Consider the following 21,411-nt stretch of genomic DNA (forward strand, 5'->3'; position numbering starts at 1 on the left):
TGTTGAGTTTAAAAGTCACCTTTATATTAACATGCCAGTTCTTAGTTATAGGTCCCCTTAATGATGTTTGCATATGCCAATAGAGTGACCACAAGTGTTTGTATGTTCCTCTCCTCCTTTCTCATTAAAATAGTAGATTGCTCCAAAGGTTTCCACAGATCCTGTTCAATTTTCTAGCAGTCATTCCAGGAAAGAACCAAATGGAACATAACTGTATGTTTCCTAAACAACAAATGCAAACACGATGTACTAAATATTCTAATACATAAATAACTTATATAGGATGTTTTATGCTGTATATATAGACTATGCAACCAACAGTGGCTTAAATAATAAAGATATATAATTGTGTCATATAACAAAGATAGTGCCAGGATGGTGCGGCAACAAAATGTGGGCTTTCTCCTGATGGGCACACATTGGCTATGGCAGCTTCAAATTTTTCCTCACCAGAAAATATACAAGAAAGCAGGAAGGATGGGGAAGAAAAAGGCATTCTCCTCACTTTCTACTTTTTTTTTACTTAGGGAGGAAAAATCTTTCCTGGAAGCTATCAGGCAAACTCCCTATTATAGCTCAGTGGCCCAAAATGGGTCACATTGCAAACCCCTAGCTTCACGGGAGGCTGGGGAAATAAATATCTGGCTTTGTAGCCTTAGAGAAACAAATGCAGGAAGAGGCAACTGAAAATGGCTTTTGGGTAGGCAACCACACTGTCAGCTATATCACTCACTGGAAAAAGGATAATACAACCAAAAAATATTTGCTTGAGAACTTCTGATATGAGCAGATTTCACTTAAACGAAGGTAAAGCTTAAAAACTGAGGACTAAGATTTGAGAAAAAACTAGCATACTTGAATAGCAAACAAAGCTTCAAAAACCAAAACACGAGCATATGAAAATATGTTATGAAAATAAATCTGATTAAGATAGCTCTGTGTTTTGAATTCCACTGAGTTTGGAGGACTGTAGATTTCTTGCAGTACTAGCTGTTCCTGGAATTCTCCTATGTCACCTCCAGGGTAGATGCCTAGGGGTCAAGAGCCTGGATATTTCCACCTCAAACAAGTTCGCTAGGTGTGTTTCTAACAACTACTAAAAATGGTATTTATTTTTCTTTCTATCTTAATTTTGAATTGGGTCACATTTAACATCTCTGTACTTCTCAGATCCTAAATATGGTACTAAAGGATGAAGAAAAGTGCTGATATTTGGAGAAATGTAATCTAATTCTCAGACCTGGGATCCTTGCAAAAGTCTAAAACTCAGAAGAACAACCGTTTTTCCATCAGACTGGACCAACTCATATGTTGTGAAGGTGTACGCCTAATTAATAACTTCTAAACTCAAAGAATATCTTTTATGTTTTTTATTGTACAGAATGAGAAAAAGAGTCACACTGGCTTAATTTTCAATGTTATTAATAAATGGAGATATTGTACATACATTCCAGCTTTAACAACTTTGACTACACTGACCCTTGGATTTTTTACTTTTAAGAAAGGAAATACAGAACTGATTTAAAAAGAGCACTATATGCCCTATTATGAGAGTCTATAGTATAGAAAAAGAGGTTATTTAGAAATTCAAAATTTAAGCTTCAATTTCTGTGTCCTTTACACGTATCATGGCTAAGTCCTTCTAAGGATAAATTTAAAAAGAAATTATTAACAAATTCTGCTTATTATTGAGAATATTCTTTCCAAAGTTTATACACAAAAAATATTAAAGAAGAAAGTAGATTTATGATTAAGAATCTATGGGGACCCACTAGGAACCCCAGAGCTGGTATGAAGATTATTATAAGCTGAAGACATTTGAGATTCAACAGATGCAGAAAAAAGCCACTTTGGAGCTTCCCTTATTAAAAGCAGGAAAATGAGGTTGCCATAAATTCCTTCTTCTGGCAGCTCTTATTCTCAGGAAGGAAGCCAAGAGTAAACCAACCATAAATCCCCTCTTTGAGGAATTTTATAGCCTTGAAGAAGAAAGACCACCAGTATCTGCATAGACAAACATTATCATAAACTTTTTATCTCTCCTTTGTTCTCCTAAAACCCCATTTGTATCTCTGAAAGAAATTTATGTCCTTCCCAAAGAAGACTTCTTTTCCCTTGCTAAATTCAGTATATAAACCTCTAACTTAAACTGTTTAATGAGCTAGCTGCTTCTTTTGTTTGTTCTCTTATGCATACAAAGAAACCATTTTTCTCCTGTTAATCTGTCTGTTGTCAATTTAATTTGCAGGCCTCTGGTTACTATAGATGAGAAGGTAGAGGAAAAGTTGCTTTTCTTTCCCACAAGTCTGCTAGTTTTGAAGAGTGGTGCTATTGGCATTTTTGGTGGGACAGTTCTTCATTGCATGGACTATCCCATGATTTCAGGACATTGAGTATCACTGGCCCCTGCCAGTAGTGCTCACACACCCCACTCCCCCCCATCTCACAATATGTTAACCAAAAAGACCCTACACATATCCTAAGTACGGTTATCAGATAAATACAGGGAGCCCAGTTCAATTTAGATTTCAGATTATTTCAGAATAATTTTTGTTAAAGTATGTTCCAAATATTACATGGGACATACTTATACTGAGAAGTACTTTGTTGTTTGTCTAAAACTCAAATTTAACTGGGCTTCCTGTATTTTTTATACACTTTATTTTGTTTTAGGACAATTTTAGGTACATAGTAAGATGAGAGGAAGGTACAGAGATTTCCCATATACCTCTTCCCCCCACACATACATAGCTTCCCCCATGATCAATATCTCCTACTAGAAAGGTACATTTCTTGCAATTGATGCACCTACACTGACACATCATTATCACCCCAAGACCATAGTTTACATCAGGATTCACTCTTGGTGTTGTACACTTGATGGGTTTGGATAAATATAATGACATGCATAAACTATTACAGTATCATACGGAGCAGTTTCATTGCCCTAAAAATCCTCTTGTGCTCCAGTTTCCTGTATTTTTATAGGCCAAATCTGGCAACCCTAACCCAAAAAAAGCTCCCTAAAGAGTTGGTGCCACTGCTCCTGAGCACTACCTCCTCTTAAAAAGAGACTTGCCAACTTGCTGAACATTAGAGTTCAAAATACCGCCTTCATTCATTCATTCATTCAGCAGATAATGATTTGCAACATTTTAAAGGGTTTAGTAGTTTTCTATGTTTCACTAGGCGTTGTAAAACACAAAAATAAATAAGACATAACCCCAAATCTCCAGGGACTATTGAATGCTGGCTTCCCCAAATCACTTAAAACAACCTGTTGATAAAACAAAGCTGAGTTTATTGTTTACTGCAGTAGAATCTTAATAGAGTCTCAGAGAGGGAGAGGCAAAATTGGAATATTGATAGAGATTTTGAACTTTGAATGAAGGCAGGTCTTTTCACTCCTGGGGAACGGGGTGTTTTTTAAGTAGGATTGGGTATGCATCACTATGTGGGTTACGTGAATGTTATAGTTTGGAATTGATGGACACAGCAAGGTGAGGATTGTGGCCAGTCTGTTTGATACCTTCTATTGAAAAGTTGATGGTTCTCCCAGGAAATTCCACTGTGAGACGTTTTCCTTTAGATCAAAATGGTTAATGCTTGTTTGCCACTTATATTGGGAAAATCAACGTTATCCTGGACAATTATGCTCAGAATTTTACTGAGGCATACCTTTTGTTGTGTCCTGAAGATGATCTACGTCCTAAGACAGATTCTGTCTCTCTGCCTACTGTTTTAGCCCAGAAGGGCCATAAGTTTCCCCAAAGAATTTATAATTCTATCTATCAAAGTAAAGTTCCTTAGCTCATTCATGATTTGTAAATCCTTTACTTCTGACAGACTGTGGGCTGTTCCAAGCCTTGCTATGCCAGTAACTAAGACACAATTAAGAAGATTCCTGGGTGACACTGGCTGTATTCAAGCTGTGGCTTCTAGCTCTCCTGAAATAACAATGTCTTTGAACAGTGTCTGTTAAAAGCAACAATAGACAAAAAAAAAAAAAGAAGAAAAAAAAGGAGCTGTATGACTTAAATAAGTCCTTGGAAGGGAAACTTCTTCTTTGGACACCTAAATACGAACAGGCCTTTTTTGAGTTACCATGAGACCTTCAACAAACTATGGCTTGTCTAATAAGAGCAGTCACAGCAGCTAAACTAGCAGAGACATCAGCAACTCGTGTTGGGAGCCCGCTTTAAATCTGATGTTCCTTCATGCTGTACAATCTTTGATTCTCACTGAAAACACACCACATTTCTCAGTAAATAAGCTTATCTCCTGTGAAATCCTATTACCTTCGCTGTTATCCATTTCTGGTCATTGTTATATTATACTTTAAATCCTGCTTCTATCTTATTATTACCTGAAGAAGAGGAAACTTATAACTCTCTAGCCTCTGTTTGTGAATCTATATTCTGAATAGACACATTAGAAATCCCTTTAGAAAATGCAGACTTAACCTTGTTTTTTTCGTTTTTTTTGTGTGTTTTTTTTAAATTTATTGGGGTGACAATTGTTAGTAAAATTACATAGATTTCAGGTGTACAATTCTGTATTACATCATCTGTAAACCCCATTGTGTGTTCAACCACACGCCCAGTGGTTATATATATGTACCCACAGCATCATTTCTATTTTTGTAGTATCCTTGTATAACCTGAAACCCACATTCCATGCTATCACCTAATGGTTTCCTAATTATTATTATTAAGCAGTATTGTTGTTAGTAAACATTGCACACGTAGAGCCGTATTACAGTAAACCAACTGAACCACAGTTCAGTGCCCTTACCCAGTAGGTTTTTATTTAGAACATAAGCAATGTAGAACCTATGATAAGATACAGAAACATGTCATATCCTTGTTTTCTTTCCTTTTCTTTCCCTTAGGTTTAGAGGGTTAAGCTACTAGTCATACTTCCTTGTTCATGGTCCATTGCCATCATTTGTTTAAACCTTCCCCCCATCCCTTCACTTTTAAGAATTTTAGGTAAGGAGAATATTTTACGTGTATACTCCCATTCCCCAGGGTTTAAATGGAAACAAAGTCCTAGGAGTCAAAGAGATCAGGGTTTAAATTCTAATTTTTTTTTGACACTTAATGAGCATGTAATCTGGGTAAGGGATTTAACCTCTCTGAGACTCCATTTTCTCATCTGTAAAATGAGAATAATAATAATAACTACCTCACAGGGTTATTGTGAGAATTGGATTCTAGAGTGCTTAGCACAGTGTCTGGTGCACGGTAAGTGCTCAATACATTTTTGCTGCGATTATTAGACCATCAATGGCATAAGAACTTTGACTTTGGACAAAGAGCCATCCAGGCTAGGGATATCTACTACCAATATATTATGTGACTTGAAGTCACTTTGCCAACCTGTTACTCCGTTTCTGCAACTAAGGAATGAAAATGACGTTGCAATTGTTTGTAAATAAGACTGTGAAGTTTTAGAGCACTAAATGAATGTTAATATACGTCACTCATTAAAATTTGTAGTTATGTTTGTAATCCTGAACATACGTAAAATTAATATTTTGTATTAATAATGTGCCTTCCACTCAGGCATTAATGAGATATTTCCAAGATGAACAAGCATAGAGTATCGACCCTACCCAAGATGATAGACTCAGTAAGACAGGAGGAGCACATATTCTATATCTGACAGGAACTGGAGAAGACCTTTATCTTCTCTGAAGAATTTTATTTTTAGTTATGTAAACAGTAAGTAGTCCTCAGTAAACCTCACCAACCTATTCATTAGGAAGTGCGTGCACTAATGTTCCGATCTTCCGTGAGAGCTGATACTGTTGGTCGCTAGGCCACTTGAATAACTATGCCATTCCTCTCCCCTTGGATGCCTAATTCTGACATAAAATTTACCTCCCCCAAAGGGTTAGCAGCAAAGGAGAAAATGTTATGCTATAAAAGCGATGGAACTCCTGGGTCTCCTAAGGCACTCTGCTTTGAACCTCACCTCAAGGCGCAAGATTCATCATTGTTATGAGCTCATTCGCCTCTTTTTGTTGAAGGGCTGCATGGTCTGAAAGCCTGTGAGCCAGACTGCCGGTGTTTGAATCCTGGCTTTGGTGCTCTCCAGCAGTGTAAACTTAACCCCTCAAGGCTTTGGTAGGGAAGACAAAAATAGCACCAACCTCCTAAATTAGACCGGCTTAGACCAGACTAAAGGCTCAATAAATATTACCTATTATGTCTACAGCCCACATTGTATGCCTAATTGGAATGTGGTTCACTTGAGAGGTAAAACTGGACGATGAAGTTAGCTTACATTGAAGTAATTTCTGTGAGGACTTCCCTTAAGATACCAATGTGAATCCCTTCATCTTCACATAAATAGCACCGGTTTTTCCCTCCTCATTGCTAAAATTTCAAAAGTCAGTACCACTCAGAGGGTAAGTGCGTGGACTTTTAAGTCAGTCATGACACTTACTGTGTTTCCTTGCCTTGGTTTACCCATCTGTAAAATGGTTAAAAATAGTACCTTCTTCACAAAGTTGTGAGGTTCAGATGAGATAATGCAAGTAATGTGACTAGCATAGTTTCTGACAAACAGTAAATATTTAATATTATGTTATTAATAATAAATGTTAGTGGTTGTTATTGCTATTTTAAATAAAATAACAAGGCAAATAAGCCCCTCTGATATTCCTACTGTTAGCTACCATTATCACAAATTTAAATGTGGTCAGAATTGGGGTTTCTCATTGTAGATTTATGTATGTATAAAGCTCATTATCGTCTTAACAGATTAAAATTAATTTTATGTTAGCCGAAACAAAATGTAACAAGGAAGGTAAACCTCTAGCTCCACTCTTGCTTAAATGTATTCTAAAGCAAACTAGTTGTTGTCCCTTATGAGTTGCTCTCAAATATTCAAAGTGCTGCCATGGATCATTTAAACAGCTGAACACATTTTAAAATTGTAATGCTATAATAAATTAACAAAAGATTTTAGCAGAAAAAAAAATTTTCCATTAATTCCCAAGGGGAAACCGAACTGTGTTTACCTATTCATATACTTACAATAGGTTGTTTATTAAATTCCCTTTCCCTTACCACAGTCCTTAGTTCCAACTTTATCTTCATTTGCTGTGAAGCATGGGTGTTGCTGTGGCAACCCTGGGACTCACAGCACTAGAATGAGGCCAAGTCAGAATAGACCAGAATCTGTACCTCTGTATATGTCCATCGCTCTTTATTTATGGCATTTATCATTTATGAGCTGTATAGGATTTATTTGGTTGTGTACCCGTCCATAAGATAGCTCTTAGAACTCCTGCTGCCTGCCATAACGTCTTGTTGGAAGGAAAGAAGGAAAAACAGAAGGAAGGAAAGAAGGAGAGAAGGAATTAGTATGGAACTAGAGTCAGAGAAGTGAGCCTAGGAAAACACGATTGTTATTATACTCTCCCACCCTCTCTATACGACCATGTTGGTTGCTCTTGTATGTCTCTGCCCTATTTCTTGATCCTAGCTTTAAAGAGAAGTAATTCAAAGAACTCTTCTTCATTGATATGAGTGGATTCAGTAATTTTAATCCCCATCAGTAGTAATAATATAGTCAATTGGAAATATTTTTTGTGGTAGAATTTAAAGTAGGCTAAATGGAATAATTAGCAGGTCTGTCATATATGGTCTTGTCCATCCTCTGATTTAAAAATTAATTTTATGTTTCTGTCAGCCTTGGGATCAGTAAAAGCTTCTGAAGATGTCCCTCTATACCCTAACTTGTCCTTTTATCTATAGGAACTAAAAGTATTAATTTTGAAACCATACTTAGTCTATGCCCCAAAGAATATAATAAATAATGTATGATGACACCCAGTGAAATACAATTATTGAAATGGCTTTTGGGAGTACTGTTCTCTGACTCCAAAAGACAGTTTGAGTGCTTTTTTTCTGATTGTAATAGCATAGCTCATTAACCTGAGGGATAGAATAGCATTTGCTTGTATTTTACTGTTTCAAAAATAGTTTTCCTAATAGATTACGTTGTTGGTCTTTTTAATATTTTAGGGAAGACATGTTAATTTAATTTTTTTAAATTGTATTTCCTTCTTTGAATGGATAAAGTCATATGGTTTAAATTTTTAAAGGTACAAAAGGGTATCTAGAGAAATCTTTCTCCTGCCCTTGTCTCCTAGCCACCCAGTTCCTGGAGGTAACCACTGTTTTAGATACTTCTCCAGACATACGTATTCTCATACTGATTTTTGACAGATGTCATGTAATCTAAGCAGACACTTGGCTCAGCACCTAAACATCAAATTCATTTATTTCCTAACGGAGTTCTTTCTCTCTACTGGTTATTTGCTATAAATTGACTCACAAAATGGAAAAAAATCAGTACAATTAAACTCCCATTTGAGTGAACTTGATAGAATGTCAAAATTGCTGGGATTAATTTACATAATAATGTTTAAAAGAAAACCAATTGCTACAGAGAGCAGATGGCATCCTTTAAAATATAAAGCAGTGTCTTTTCTAGGGTTTGTCTGTCAGTGAAGAGGATGACTTATCTATTTAGGGAATTCTTTGTTGTTGTTTAATCATGTTATATGGGAAATGTCAAGTGAGGCTTCAAATCCAATCCCACAGTGCCCCTTCTTTTATCTCTACTTCTTTCTGCATGTTTTTAGCAATAACCTTGTCCTTAGATCACCTCTTTATCCTGCTAACACTTGAGTTTTAAACCTTCTTAGAATTGCCCAGTGGGTCTATCCATGTTTGCCTCACTTTTCTGTTCTACTCTGGGCTGCAGCCCATCGAAGTCCCTGCATGGGAGCAAAGTAACAGCATAAAGAATTAATTCTAAAATAGTCATGGTTGGTTATACCCATGTTTGGAAACAGCATTTCTATATGGGGCTTTCCATGCAATGCAATTTGTTGAACTATATCACCTGCCTTACTGTGAATGGGGTCATTTGCTTGGATATGGGAATTGGTTCATTAAATGGAAGCTTAAGGTAAACCGGCATTTAATGAAATTGGACTTTCCTTGATGATGCACATCTGTCCTAGACTCCTCTAGAGGGAATTATTTATGAGGTGATCATGGAGGAAGGTGTGTGGTCCCACCCATAAGGAGTGCTCTATTTGAGGCCCTGTAAAGGGTTATAATGAAGATATAAGGCAGGTATTCTCCTCTTACATGCTATGGGTCCACGATAAGACAACTTTCTAATGAAAGCTTTTAGGTATTTCTTAGTGTTCATCCTACTTCACTAGGATTCAACAAAGCCTTACCTTATACTAAACTACAGTCCACACTTAGGGAAAGGTCCCAGAGTTTTATTAGTATAGTAGTTTATTTTGTTAGTTTTATTAATTCATACTGAAAAAAACATGTACTAACTAATAAGAACAGTGTTTTCATTTTTTCATTATCAAGTGCTGTAACTAGGCAACCAGGAATTTGATTAGAATCTGCTGTTTGCTTGACACAACAATTCTCAGTGCCCTCAGGCGTCCACCAACAAGGTTAGAGACTCCTGTCACAATGTCAAGCAGTTCAAGAATTATTGGATCATCTGTGTTAATATATTTTTTCCCAGCATGCTTCAGATCAAGTATTTTTCTTATTATTCATTTTAAAAACCATAGTGCTTTAAATGGGTTACCTGAAATACAATCTCTTACTAGCACAGGCTTGTACATCATACATTGAAAACAAGCTTATCTGGACCCAACCTATCTTTGGGTATAAGTGAGAGCTACTTTTAATAAAAATTCAGAATTGTATACAAAATATTGGTGTTTTATTTCTGGTATCTATTCTCATAAGAAACTTCATCACTAAGGGGCAGTGAAAACTGTGTGGTCAGATATTCTTGGTTTATGGCATTCAAAAATTTCAGAATTATGTTTTCTGCTACAATGTTATTTGTTATATCACTTATACGATGCTTATCTCAGAAGCTAGGATACTGAGATAGTAATGACAGATTGAATAGAGAGCTATCGACCTGTCTAATATACTTCCTATATAGTTGCAATAACAGAAAGAAAAGTTCTCGAAATAGAATTTAAGCTCTAAGTAGTTTAAGCTACTATTTGTCTCTAAGATTAGTATACAGGCAACAGATATTAGTATATAATTTTTTTAAAGGTGAGAAAAATATTTTTTCATTCAGTTTAGCAGTATCTTTAGGTATTTGAATCCCCCAATGTTCTCTCAAACAACCTAATTTTGAAAACTAATAAGAAAATGGCTATTTTATTTCCTTACTATGATTTCAGGTGGTTTATGTTTAAATAATTCTCCTGAAAACTACTTTAAGACTGACAGCTAATAGCTCAATGGAACAGTTCCACCTCTGACTCATGGAGAATCTGGTATAAATCATTTGACTCATCTGCTTCTCTCATTTAGGAAATGTCACTGGAAATGTACCATAAGGTGCTTGTGAAATGCTTGAATGCTCATATAAAAGGTGCTAGAAAATTTCAAGGTTAGAAAGTCTTATTATTAAAATATGGTTTTATAAAGCTTCAAGCAGATATTTTAGTTTCATTAGTAGATCAATTCTGAAATAACCTTCTTATGTGGGGGACAAAAACCCCGCTTCCCCTCTAAATGAAATACCTCATTAAATTTTTTTATAGCTTCTGGTCATTAGGTTACATAAAATAAATTGAAAGAAACAAATATTCAGTACTGGATTTAATATAAAATTTTTTCCTAATTAAGTTAAAAAATCCACACAATATCCAGATCTGACCATAAATTAAATTAATTAAATCAGTTACTTATTCCACTTTAAGTAGAATTAAACCTGTCTGTAGCATAATTTTAAAAAGATTAACAAATGTCAGTCTCTTAAGGTTATTTCCATTAAATAGAAAGCATTGTACAATATGTAAATAATATGCTTTTATTAGAATAACTGACAACGTTTTAATACTCTATTTTTTAGAACAGTTTTAGATTTACAGAAAAATTGAGACAGTAGCTCAGAGAGTTCCCATATGCCCACACCTAATTTCCCCTATTATTAACATCTTACATTATTATAGTACATTTGTTAAAATTAATGAACCAATATTTATACGTTATTATTAACTAAAGCCCATGGTTTACTCAGATTTCTTAGTTTTACCTAATGTCCTGTTTCTGTTCCAGGATCCCATTAAAATGCCACATTACATTTAGTCATTATATGTCCTTAGGTTGTGACACTTTCTCAGACATTTCCATTTTTGATGACTTAGACGGTTTTGAGGAGTACTGCTCATGTAGATTGTAAGATGTTCCTCTGTTGGTGTTTGTCTGATTTTTTTTCTCACAATTAGACGGGGAGAAGACCACAGAGGTAAAGTACCATTTTCATCAGATCATATTAAGATTATTTATATCTACTTGATTTATTAACGTTATTATTGATCTTGGTCACCTGACTGATGTATGTTTCTCAAGTTTCTTTACTGTCAAGTTATTCTTCTTCCCCTCTGTCATGCGGGAGACCCTGCTCCCTGGGCCATTTGTCGTGCAGGGCACCCTGCGGGGTCTCAGCTCCTGCTCCCCACATGAGAATGTAGGATGTGGCTAGGCCAAAAAGGAACACCCACGGAGCCATAGGTAGGGGAGTCATACCACTATAGTTTCACTGGAGGCTGGATTCACACGACATGCGACCTGCTGTCCGCTTTTCTGCCAACCGCCTGACTCCCTAGCTGCAATCCGCTCTTGCTAGCCACCATCATCTTGCTAGCCCCCATTTTTCTGCTAGCGTAGCCATAGCAGTTATATTAGTGGCCAATGGCTCACTGGTTACAACTGACGGCCAACTAGCCACAGCTGATGCCCATCCAATCACAGTTGATGGCCGTTTACTACCTGAGCCAGCACCTTTCCATGTGAGGCCGAGAGCCTGGAAACTGCACCCCTGACTCTGTCCCCACACCCCCTTTCCCAAATGTTACTATTTGGAAGGAAGTCAGTATGCACAGACCACACTAATGGAGTTCCCGTAACTCCATAAGTCAAGAGTTATGCTTCCTTTCCTTGAAAGTGGAGTATCTACATAAATTATTTGTTAATTCTTTTGCATGGGAGATTTGTCTTTTCTCCCCCATTTATTTATTTCCTCAATCATTTGTTTATATCAGTATGGGCTCATGGATTTTTATGTTATCTGTTGGTTTATAATCTCATACTGTTTTATTTTGTGGCTTAAATTGTTCCAGTTTTGGCCATTGGGAGTTCTTTCAGTTGGCTCCTACCATGTTTCCCTGAAAATAAGACCTAGCTGGACCATCAACTCTAATGCATCTTTCGGAGCAAAACCTTAATATAAGACCGGGTATAATATAATATAATACCAAGTATAATGTAATATAATATAATATGATATATATGTATATATATAATATTGTACTAGGTATAATATAATATAATATATATATAATATAATACTGGGTCTAATATAATACAATATAATATAATATAACATAATATAATACAATATAACATAATACTGGGTCTTATATTAATTTTTGCTCCAAAAGATGCAATTAGAGCTGATGGTCTGGCTAGGTCTTATTTTCGGGGAAACACCGTATGTTACTTTTATATATCACACCATTGTTTTTTGTTTGTTTTAGCCTTTTCTTAATCTCTGGCACTACAAGATGCCCAGGCTCATCTAGGAATAGCTGACAACTTTTAAAAAATGAGAATTTCTTTCTCATTAGGAGAACTGACAATTATAATGAACTCTTATTTATCTCCCAGCCAAACTGTCAGAGAATCCAAATAACTATTTTTTTCTGCATTTAATATTATAAGAGATAATCATGAAATTAGTATGAATTCAATTTTGTTTTCTATAATTTATATAGCTGCAATATATTACAATTACAATGAATTTATAATGATGATTAACATGTTTAGAGCCTCAAGATTTTTCTGATTCAAGTAAAGATTCAAATGTATTAGTATAATTTTAATACTGTGTATTATAGTCTATTTAAAAAAAAACCCCACAATTCAAGTGTCATATATAAAACACTCAAATGTCCAACTATCACAGATAATTGGAATTTTACCTGAGGAATCTGAATAATTTATTTATAAGAATGTGGGTAAATGTGAATATTTGTTAGGACATAAGGTACATTCATAACTTAGAACCAGATAACATTATTCGGGTTCTCACAAATGGCAAGATTGATGTTAAATGTATTAATATAAACAAAAGTATATAGCAAAGTGCATGATACATTTGTTTGATCTTTAATATTCAGGCTAAAGAGGGCCAGAGATAAATATGAAGCCTTATGGCACATGGTTGCCTAGATGTGTTTTATTTTTTCGAGGATACCTAACTTTGAAGGCTGAGTGTGAGGGTCCTTTTAGTTTTAATTCTTTCTGAGTCAAAAATTCATCTTAATCAATTTTCCAACTTATAAAACAGTTTTTTCAAATGGTGAATTTGGGTGTCAACCCTATTTGATTCCTGAGGGCATGTTAACTGGGGCTCTTTTTCCACCAATTCTCTTATGTAGGCCCCAAATCCTTTGGAGATACTCCCTTTACCTCATGGTTAAAAGGGAAAAAGGGTGAAAGAAAGATATTTTTCTGCTGTCTCCAGATTCACCTTTATTTTTTAAAAAACATTTCTTACATTATCTTTAATAACAATAATCTTGAAAACTATGTGAACATGCGGTTTTATCTCATACCTGTCTACCCAGATCTGCAGTTTATCTCTATCATTTCCCTCCAAGATTAATTAAAGACCTGCATGAATTACAAGTCAAATGAAGATTATAAAATATATTTTTTTCTTTAGAATTTACTTGGACTGTTGACACTTCCTTCTATACTCATTTGCTAAGCCATGGTCTCTCATTTCCGTTTATATTTTCCTATGAGCCCTGATTTACCCACCTCAGTGGTTAAGAAAAAAACAGCAGCTGTCTCAGCAGTGACTGCTCAACTGCAACACAGGTATTGGGGCTCCTGAGAGCCAGAACTACTGGCCAGACCTGAGTTTCTGAAACACACAACTCTATCCTTAATCAAGTGATACTACCAGTAACATTCCTGAAGGCACAGGCAGATTTTACCGGGGCGTGATTATACTTTTTGGAGGCCCTCTTACAAAGAATAGACAAAATTAGGTTCATTTCTTAGAAGGGGCCCATGCAAATGAGAAGCACTGAAGCTTAAGGTTAGTTTCATGGTTAAATCTGCCACTGCCAAAGAAATTCATATATATATATATATATGTGTATATATATATATATATATATATGATAACGTGTGTGTGTGTGTGTGTGTGTGTGTGTGTGTGTGTGTGTCTGTAAGTCCAAAAACAGCACAGGAACACTTTATTTCTATCTTGAATTTTGTCTTCTATCTCCAATGAAGAATCTAGTGAGTTAGACTACACCGTGTAAACAGTCAAACTTGAATCTCAGATTTCATAACTCGTATATTAAATGAGGTCTGGAGCAATGAAATGTGCCAGAATGCAAAAGAGCAAAACTGAGTACCTACATTTTTTTTTTTTCAATTTATCCAAATCTTCAGAATGTGTTCTTTTTCTTTTTTTTTTTAACTAAAGTTTATTGGAGTGACAATTACTAATAAAGTTACATAGATTTCAGGTGTACAAGTCTGTAATACATCATCTATATATCATATGTGTGTTCACCACCCAGCGTCAGTTTAAGCACCTACATTTGAGCAGGCCTGAATGACCAGCCTGGATACTTCCCTGGGTGGGGATCATCCTTGTTTAACCTAAATTTCTGGAAGAGGGGACACTCAGAAAGAGATTATTACTGTACATTCTATGTCGCTTTAAAAGCATCTTCCTAATATAATCTTGATCATCCTTTTTTTTTCTGCCGGGCAAGGGGTCAGGCGGGAGCCCTTCCTGTGTGGCAGAGCCACGCAGCAGAACAAAGAAGGAAGTCGCCCAGGTTGGGTACTGATCAAAGCAAACACACTCTCCTGCCTTTCCTGTCCCCAGCCTTTACAGTAATTCTTCCATTTATCCATCAGTCTGAAATTTAGAAACTATTTTTATTGTACTGAAATATTTGGATTGTTTTCTCTGATTGATCAAGAAATTTAATTCATCTTCTATTTATGTAGCATTAGTTTCAAAAAATAAAAAAAGCCTCACCCTAATTAAGAAAGAGGATAAAGAAATTTGCTATAAAGATCCTCGTGAAGTTAGAACTGGAATTACAGCTCTGTCTCTCTTTCATGGGTCATAGTTTCTAGTTCCCTCTGTGTTTCTGCTGATTATTTGGCTGGTCGCTAACTTCTGCTTACAGTTTCTGCTCCCTTTTAACTTCTGCTTGTGTATGACTTGCATCTGTTATGCTACTGTGCTAGGTACTGGAAATATAGCAGTGAGTAAGATGGCCCTGACCCCTCACGGGACTCAGTGTGGCAGGGAATAAATGGGGGGGGGAGGGGTAGAGAAAAAGAGAGAGAGAGGATGTGCTATGAAACAAACAAGACACAATGAGAGCATGCATTAAGGCAGTGTAATATAAACTGGATCATGATCCACGAGTGGGTCATGAAATCAGTGTAGTGGCTTAAGACCAGTCTTTTTAACAAAGAAATACCATAAAACATCAGAGTAAATCAGAAAAGTATTGTTTTGTGAGCTTTTATTTCAGTTTATGTTATCAGTGAATAAACAGGCAAAAATCCAGGTCCTTATGAAGTGTGCTTTCGAAGAGAAAGAGGTAATAAACAAGAAAAAAATAGTAAAATAGGGAATATATTAGAAGGTGACAAAACTGAAAAACAAAAGGCAAGGAGGACTATATGAAATGTCAGAAGTAGGGGTTGAAATTTTAAAACAGTAGGTGCCTTTTGGGTAAAGACCTGAAAGGTTTGAGGGAGTGAGCCATATGGATATTTGGACAAGCATTCCAGGAAGAAGGAATAGCCAGCTCAGGCCCTGAGTAGGCCTGGTCTGTTTGCATTTGAAGGAAAGCAAGGCCAATGTGACTGAAGGGGAGTGAATGGCAGGTATAGCAGGAGGTGAGAAGAGAGGACCAGTGGGGGTTCTGGATCGTGCAAGGACTAGGAGTTTGTAGTAGGGTCTTTGGTTTTGTCTCTGAGTGAGATGGGAAGCCACTGGGAGGTGTTGAGCAGAATAACATTGTCTGACATGTTTTTTAATAGGCTCACACTGGCTGCCAAATTGAGGATAATTTTAAGGGAGGCAGAGGCAGAGGCAGGAACACCAAAATGTAAGGTCCATCAGGACAAGCGTTTTTAACTGTTGTATTCACTTTGATACACTAGTGCTTTATAACAGTGCCTGGCACATAGGGGTAATTATTTATTCAAGAATGAATATTCATATGTATGGGCACCGAATTACGCTATGAAATCTATTTCTTACTGTGGATCGAGGTCATAAGGGTTGAAAGCCCCTGTCTTAGAGGAAACTGACCTAGTCTTGGGTCTCAGGAAAAGGATCTCTAAGAATTGACATTTGAGACCTGAAGAATAAGCAAGAGGAAGTTTGGGGTGAAGAGAAGAGAATTTTTCAAGAGTTACAAATTTGGTAGTCATTAGCACACACATAGTATATGAAGCTCTCTGCAGGTGTTTCTGTCTGTGTGGAAGTAAGGAGCAAAATTAAAGTCATTGCAAACCACCCCCACTTTCTGTTTCTTATTTTTTATAATTCATTTCCTGTAATATTTGCCCTACTGAAAAAATAGCATATAATAGTCATCAAAAACATGTATATCTTTAAGGCAGGCTCCTGTATCATTTCATAATAATAGGAAAAGTCAGTGAATTGTAAAATTTATATTTACTTTGTTTTATTTAAAGTGTACATTGTAATTTGATATACATCTACATTCTGAAAGGATTCCCACCATTTAGTTAATTAACACATCTACTACTTTCCATATTTATTATATTTTTATTCTTTAGATTTCACGTGTAAGTTGTATCATGCAAAATTTGTCTTTCTCTGTCTGTCTTATTTCATTTAATGTAATGCCTTCAAGTTCCATTCATGTTGCTGCCAATGGCAGGATATCCTTCGTTTACATGGCTGAATAACATTCCATTACATATATATGTGTGTGTATATATGTATGTATATATATATATATATATATATATATATATATATATATATATGTATGTATATATATATATATATGTATGTTCCATATCTTCTTTATCCATTCACCATTCATTAATTGATGGACATAGATTGTTTGTGTATTTTGGCTATTTAAATACTGCTGCAGTGAATATGGAGCACAAATATTTCTTTAGTATCCTGTTTTTATATCCTTTGTATAAATATCCAGAAGTGGGATTGCTAGATCATGTGGAAGTTCTATTTTTTTAGCTTTTGAGGAAACTCCATGGTGTTTTCCGTAGTGGCTGCATCAATTACATCCCATGAAGAGGCTACAGGGGTTCCCTTTTCTCCACATCCTTCTCAACACTTTTATCTCCTGTCTTTTTGATGATAGCCATTTTAACAGGAGTGAGGTGTATCTCATTGTTTTGATTTCCCTGATAATTAGTAATGTTGAGTACCTTTTCATATACCTGTTGTGTATGTCCTTTTTAGAAAAATGTCTATTCAGTTCCTCTGCCCACTTTTTAATTGGTTGGTTTTGCTTTTGAGTTGTATGAGGTTTTAAAATATATTTTGGATATTAGCCCCTTATCAGATTTATGATTTGGAAATATTTTCTCCCATTTGGTATGTTGCCTTTTCTTTTTGTTGATGGTTTTCTTTTCTGTGCAGAATCTTTTAAGTTTGATATAGTGCAATTTGTTTATTTTAATTTTTGTTTCCTTTGCTTTTGGTGTCAAATCCAAAAAAATCATTGCCAAGACTGATGGAAAGGAACTTATCCCCTATGCTCTCTCCTAGGAGTTTTATGATTTCAGGTCTTATATTCAAGTCTTTAATCCATTTTGAGTTGTTTCTTGTGTATGGTGTGTGGTAAGTATTCAATTTCATTCTTTTGCACGTGGCTGTCCAGTTTTCCCAACACCTTTTATTGACGAGACTGTCCTTTCTCCGTTATGTATTCTTGGCTTCTTTGTCAAAGATTAGTTGCCCATATATGCGTGGGTTTGTATATGGGCTCATGATTCTGTTCCTTTGGTCTATGTATCTGTTTTTATGCCAGTACCATACAGTTTGATTACCATAGTTTTGTAACATAGTTTGAAATCAGGAAGTGTGATACCTCCAGATTCATGAATGTCTTAGGTGTTCTTTATTTTCTGAGGCCGTTTCTGTTTATCTTTTAGTCTATCTTCAATTTTGAATAGGTAGAATGTGATTCCTCAATATAGGCATTGGTGTAGTTATGTAATCTGCCCAAGTGGTTAGTACTGCTTTTCTCCTGACTTCACCCACAGTGTTCACAATATTTATTTATTTTATTTTATGCTATGTCAAATTCTGCCGCTGTGGTCACACACACACACACACACACACACACACACACACAGACACACACATCTTAACAAATTTAAATCTAAAACTATTTAAAGTAGAGCTTTCTATCTAAGCACACATTTAGTATATTTTATTTTCTAAGGGAAGTTCGTTGTCCTTCATAAGCTTCTAGTATTTGTTAAATTGTGAAGTAGAATTAAAGTATTTAAGCATGTTGTTTAGAATAATATCACAATTTAAACTACATAGAATCTAATTCTAATTTCACTAATTAAAAATTTGTAATATTTGACTTGTTTTAAAAAAAATCAAACTGGAAAATACTTAACCTATTTTAAAGAACTTTAATTATTGTTTCAAATAAGTTTTTTCCTTGTTATAAGGTAAAACATTGCCATTGTAGGAAATATAGAAAACACATAAAAGTAAGAAGAAAATGAAAATCACCTGTATTCATATCCTCAGACATAATATCACTATTTACATTTTACAATATTTCCTTCCAGTTTCCATGCATACATTTAATGTATATTTTATTTTGTTAGTATACTAGGATATACTAATAATGGGCAGCACTTATTGACCACTTATTATGAGCTGGCACTACGCTAAGTACTTTACATATATTGCCTAATTTAATCATTACCAGGACCTTATAAAAGTAGATACTATTCTTATTCCCATTTTATCGATAAGGAAATTAAGGCTCAGAAAGGTTTAGTAACTTGTTCAAGGTCATACATTTAGAATGTGTCTGAGCTCACTCTAGGATGTAGGCTGATCTGACTACAAAGCCTAAAGCCTATATTCTCTACCATTACCCTGACCTGTTCTGTCATTAGATTGTGTGAATTTCCCCACATCATTAAGTATTCTTCACAAAATGATTTTAAGGGTGTAAAGTGGTCTGTTTTGTCAGGAACACCATAATTACTTTAATCATGTCTCTTTGGATGTTTAGGTTGCTTCCAACTTTGAAGGCAAGGACCCCAGCAGCTAACAAAGTGTCGGGCAGCTTTGTTCAGACTCAAGATGTCCACTGAATCATTAGTTGGAGAGAGGAAAAGGAAATTCATATAAGGTAAATGACATAAAAGGTGGAAGACAGGAGGAAATGATAAAGACATGTTTGTGGGAAAGTGAAGGAAGAATCCTATTCAACAGGAACAGAGAGGATGCATATTGAAGGTTTTCAGTAGGCTCTGCGAATTGTAAAGAACAGAAACTCATTCAGACTGACTTTCTTAAGGTGGTAATTATCAGTAAGGAAAATAATGATACACCAGGAATTCAAGTCTAGAACTATGATGGGCTCCCTCTTAATATGCCTGTTATGTGGCTGTTTCAGGGTGTCTGTTTGCTTCTCTTCCAGTTTCCAACTGGTTTATACACTCTTTATTCTTTTAGGCTCATATATTTTCTTTACCCCATGGATTAAGTCAACATTTCTGCTCACTCATGGCTCATTATTTGCCCGTTTGTCCTTTCTACCTCATGACTTGATTTTGCTCCCAGAGCTAAATGGAAAGGCCCAAAGATTGACATAACCAGGATAGTGGTTCTGGGAATAATGTTGGAAGGAGAAGATAGGTGTGAAGATTAGCTCTTCATTAGCTCTTCACTCCAGTCACAATAGACAGTGCACAATTCTCTGTCCCTTCCAACATGCTGTCCCCTCTGCTTGAAAGACGCAGCTTTGGGGCAGCCCGTTAGCTCAGTAGGTTAGAGCACGATGCTCGTAACACCAGGGTTGCCGGTTTGATCCCCGCATGGACCACTGTGAGCTGCGCCCTTCACAACTAAATGGAAACAACTACTTGACTTGGAGCTGATGGGTCCTGGAAAAACACACTTAAAACAAAAACAACAACAAAAAGAAAGATACAGCTTTAAAAAGTCACTTTTCTGTTCTCCCACAACACTCTGTGTATACTTCTAGCACAATACCTAAAATTCCTCATTGTAATTATCTATTTACTTTGTCATGACTATATAATAAACTTTTCAACAGCAAGGAGAATGAATATATTAGTCAAAATTTATTTACATTTATTTTACACTAGTAGCCATTTATTCACCCATACCATAATTTATTGACTACCTATGCCAATTTATAAGGGAGGCACAGGTAAATAGATTGTGAGAATGGATAGGTCCTTTTTCTTTACCCATGGGTAGATTCACAAACCATTATGGCTAGGACAAACTCTCTCTCAATGCCTCCTATTAATATATTTTTTAGACAAAAGAACCCTTTAAGCTTCCAAGAGTGGGGGGAAAAAAGAGAAAAAAACAAAAATAATATGACCACCAATGGAAAACAGTTATTCTGCACCTAAAATGCTGAAGACAGCGTGGCTGACCAGACTTGATAATAGTGGTACCTCTGGTGTCACGGAGGTGGACCTCCAGAGGGGACTCCGAGCCACGATAAACATGTTTCCACCTGCCTCCTGTGTGACACACGTCTTTAAGGACAGGTCATGGTTTCTCAGTGTTCTACAAACTGGCATCTTATCTCATTCCTTGCTGCTTTTTATGCCAGTTTGCAGAACACTGGCGTCTTATCTCATTCCTTGCTGCTTTTCCTACGGTAGTGAAAGAGTTAGCCCTAACATTTTCTTTTTTTTTAAGTGTAGAATAGTCTTGAGATAGGACTATTTCCTAAATAACTTTACAGAACAAAAACAAAGAAAAGGATACAGGGTTCTCTTAATCATTTTGTTACCTTCGATTTTATTTTTCAAATGTTTTTCACCTGCTAGAAAGAAGGCATATAAGGTATTACATGGTGTTCAGCACCTTGTATGGCATCGAGATCAAAACAAAGCAAAACAAAAACACCAGCTGTATGACCTAGGCTGTACCTTCTAGGAATGTAGGATGCATTCATTTCAATGGTATCATTAAAGGGTGAGGTGTTTCTATTTTTCACTCTGTCATCTTTGGCATGTT

The 21,411-nt window shown here is 35.8% G+C and overlaps 1 long non-coding RNA gene across 2 annotated transcripts in view; it reads left to right on the plus strand.

Moving 5' to 3' along the window:
- The window catches only part of LOC141570669 (uncharacterized), a 49,775-nt gene that overhangs the window by 10,894 nt on the left and 17,470 nt on the right, over window positions 1-21,411 (plus strand). For both annotated transcript variants that reach the window (XR_012494964.1, XR_012494963.1), the window contains exon 2: window positions 19,418-19,537. This is a non-coding gene — a long non-coding RNA (uncharacterized LOC141570669). The remainder of the gene's footprint in view (window positions 1-19,417; window positions 19,538-21,411) is intronic.

This window comes from Rhinolophus sinicus, linkage group LG03 (genome assembly GCF_036562045.2).
Source record: "Rhinolophus sinicus isolate RSC01 linkage group LG03, ASM3656204v1, whole genome shotgun sequence".
In the NCBI taxonomy this organism is placed as follows: domain Eukaryota; kingdom Metazoa; phylum Chordata; class Mammalia; order Chiroptera; family Rhinolophidae; genus Rhinolophus; species Rhinolophus sinicus.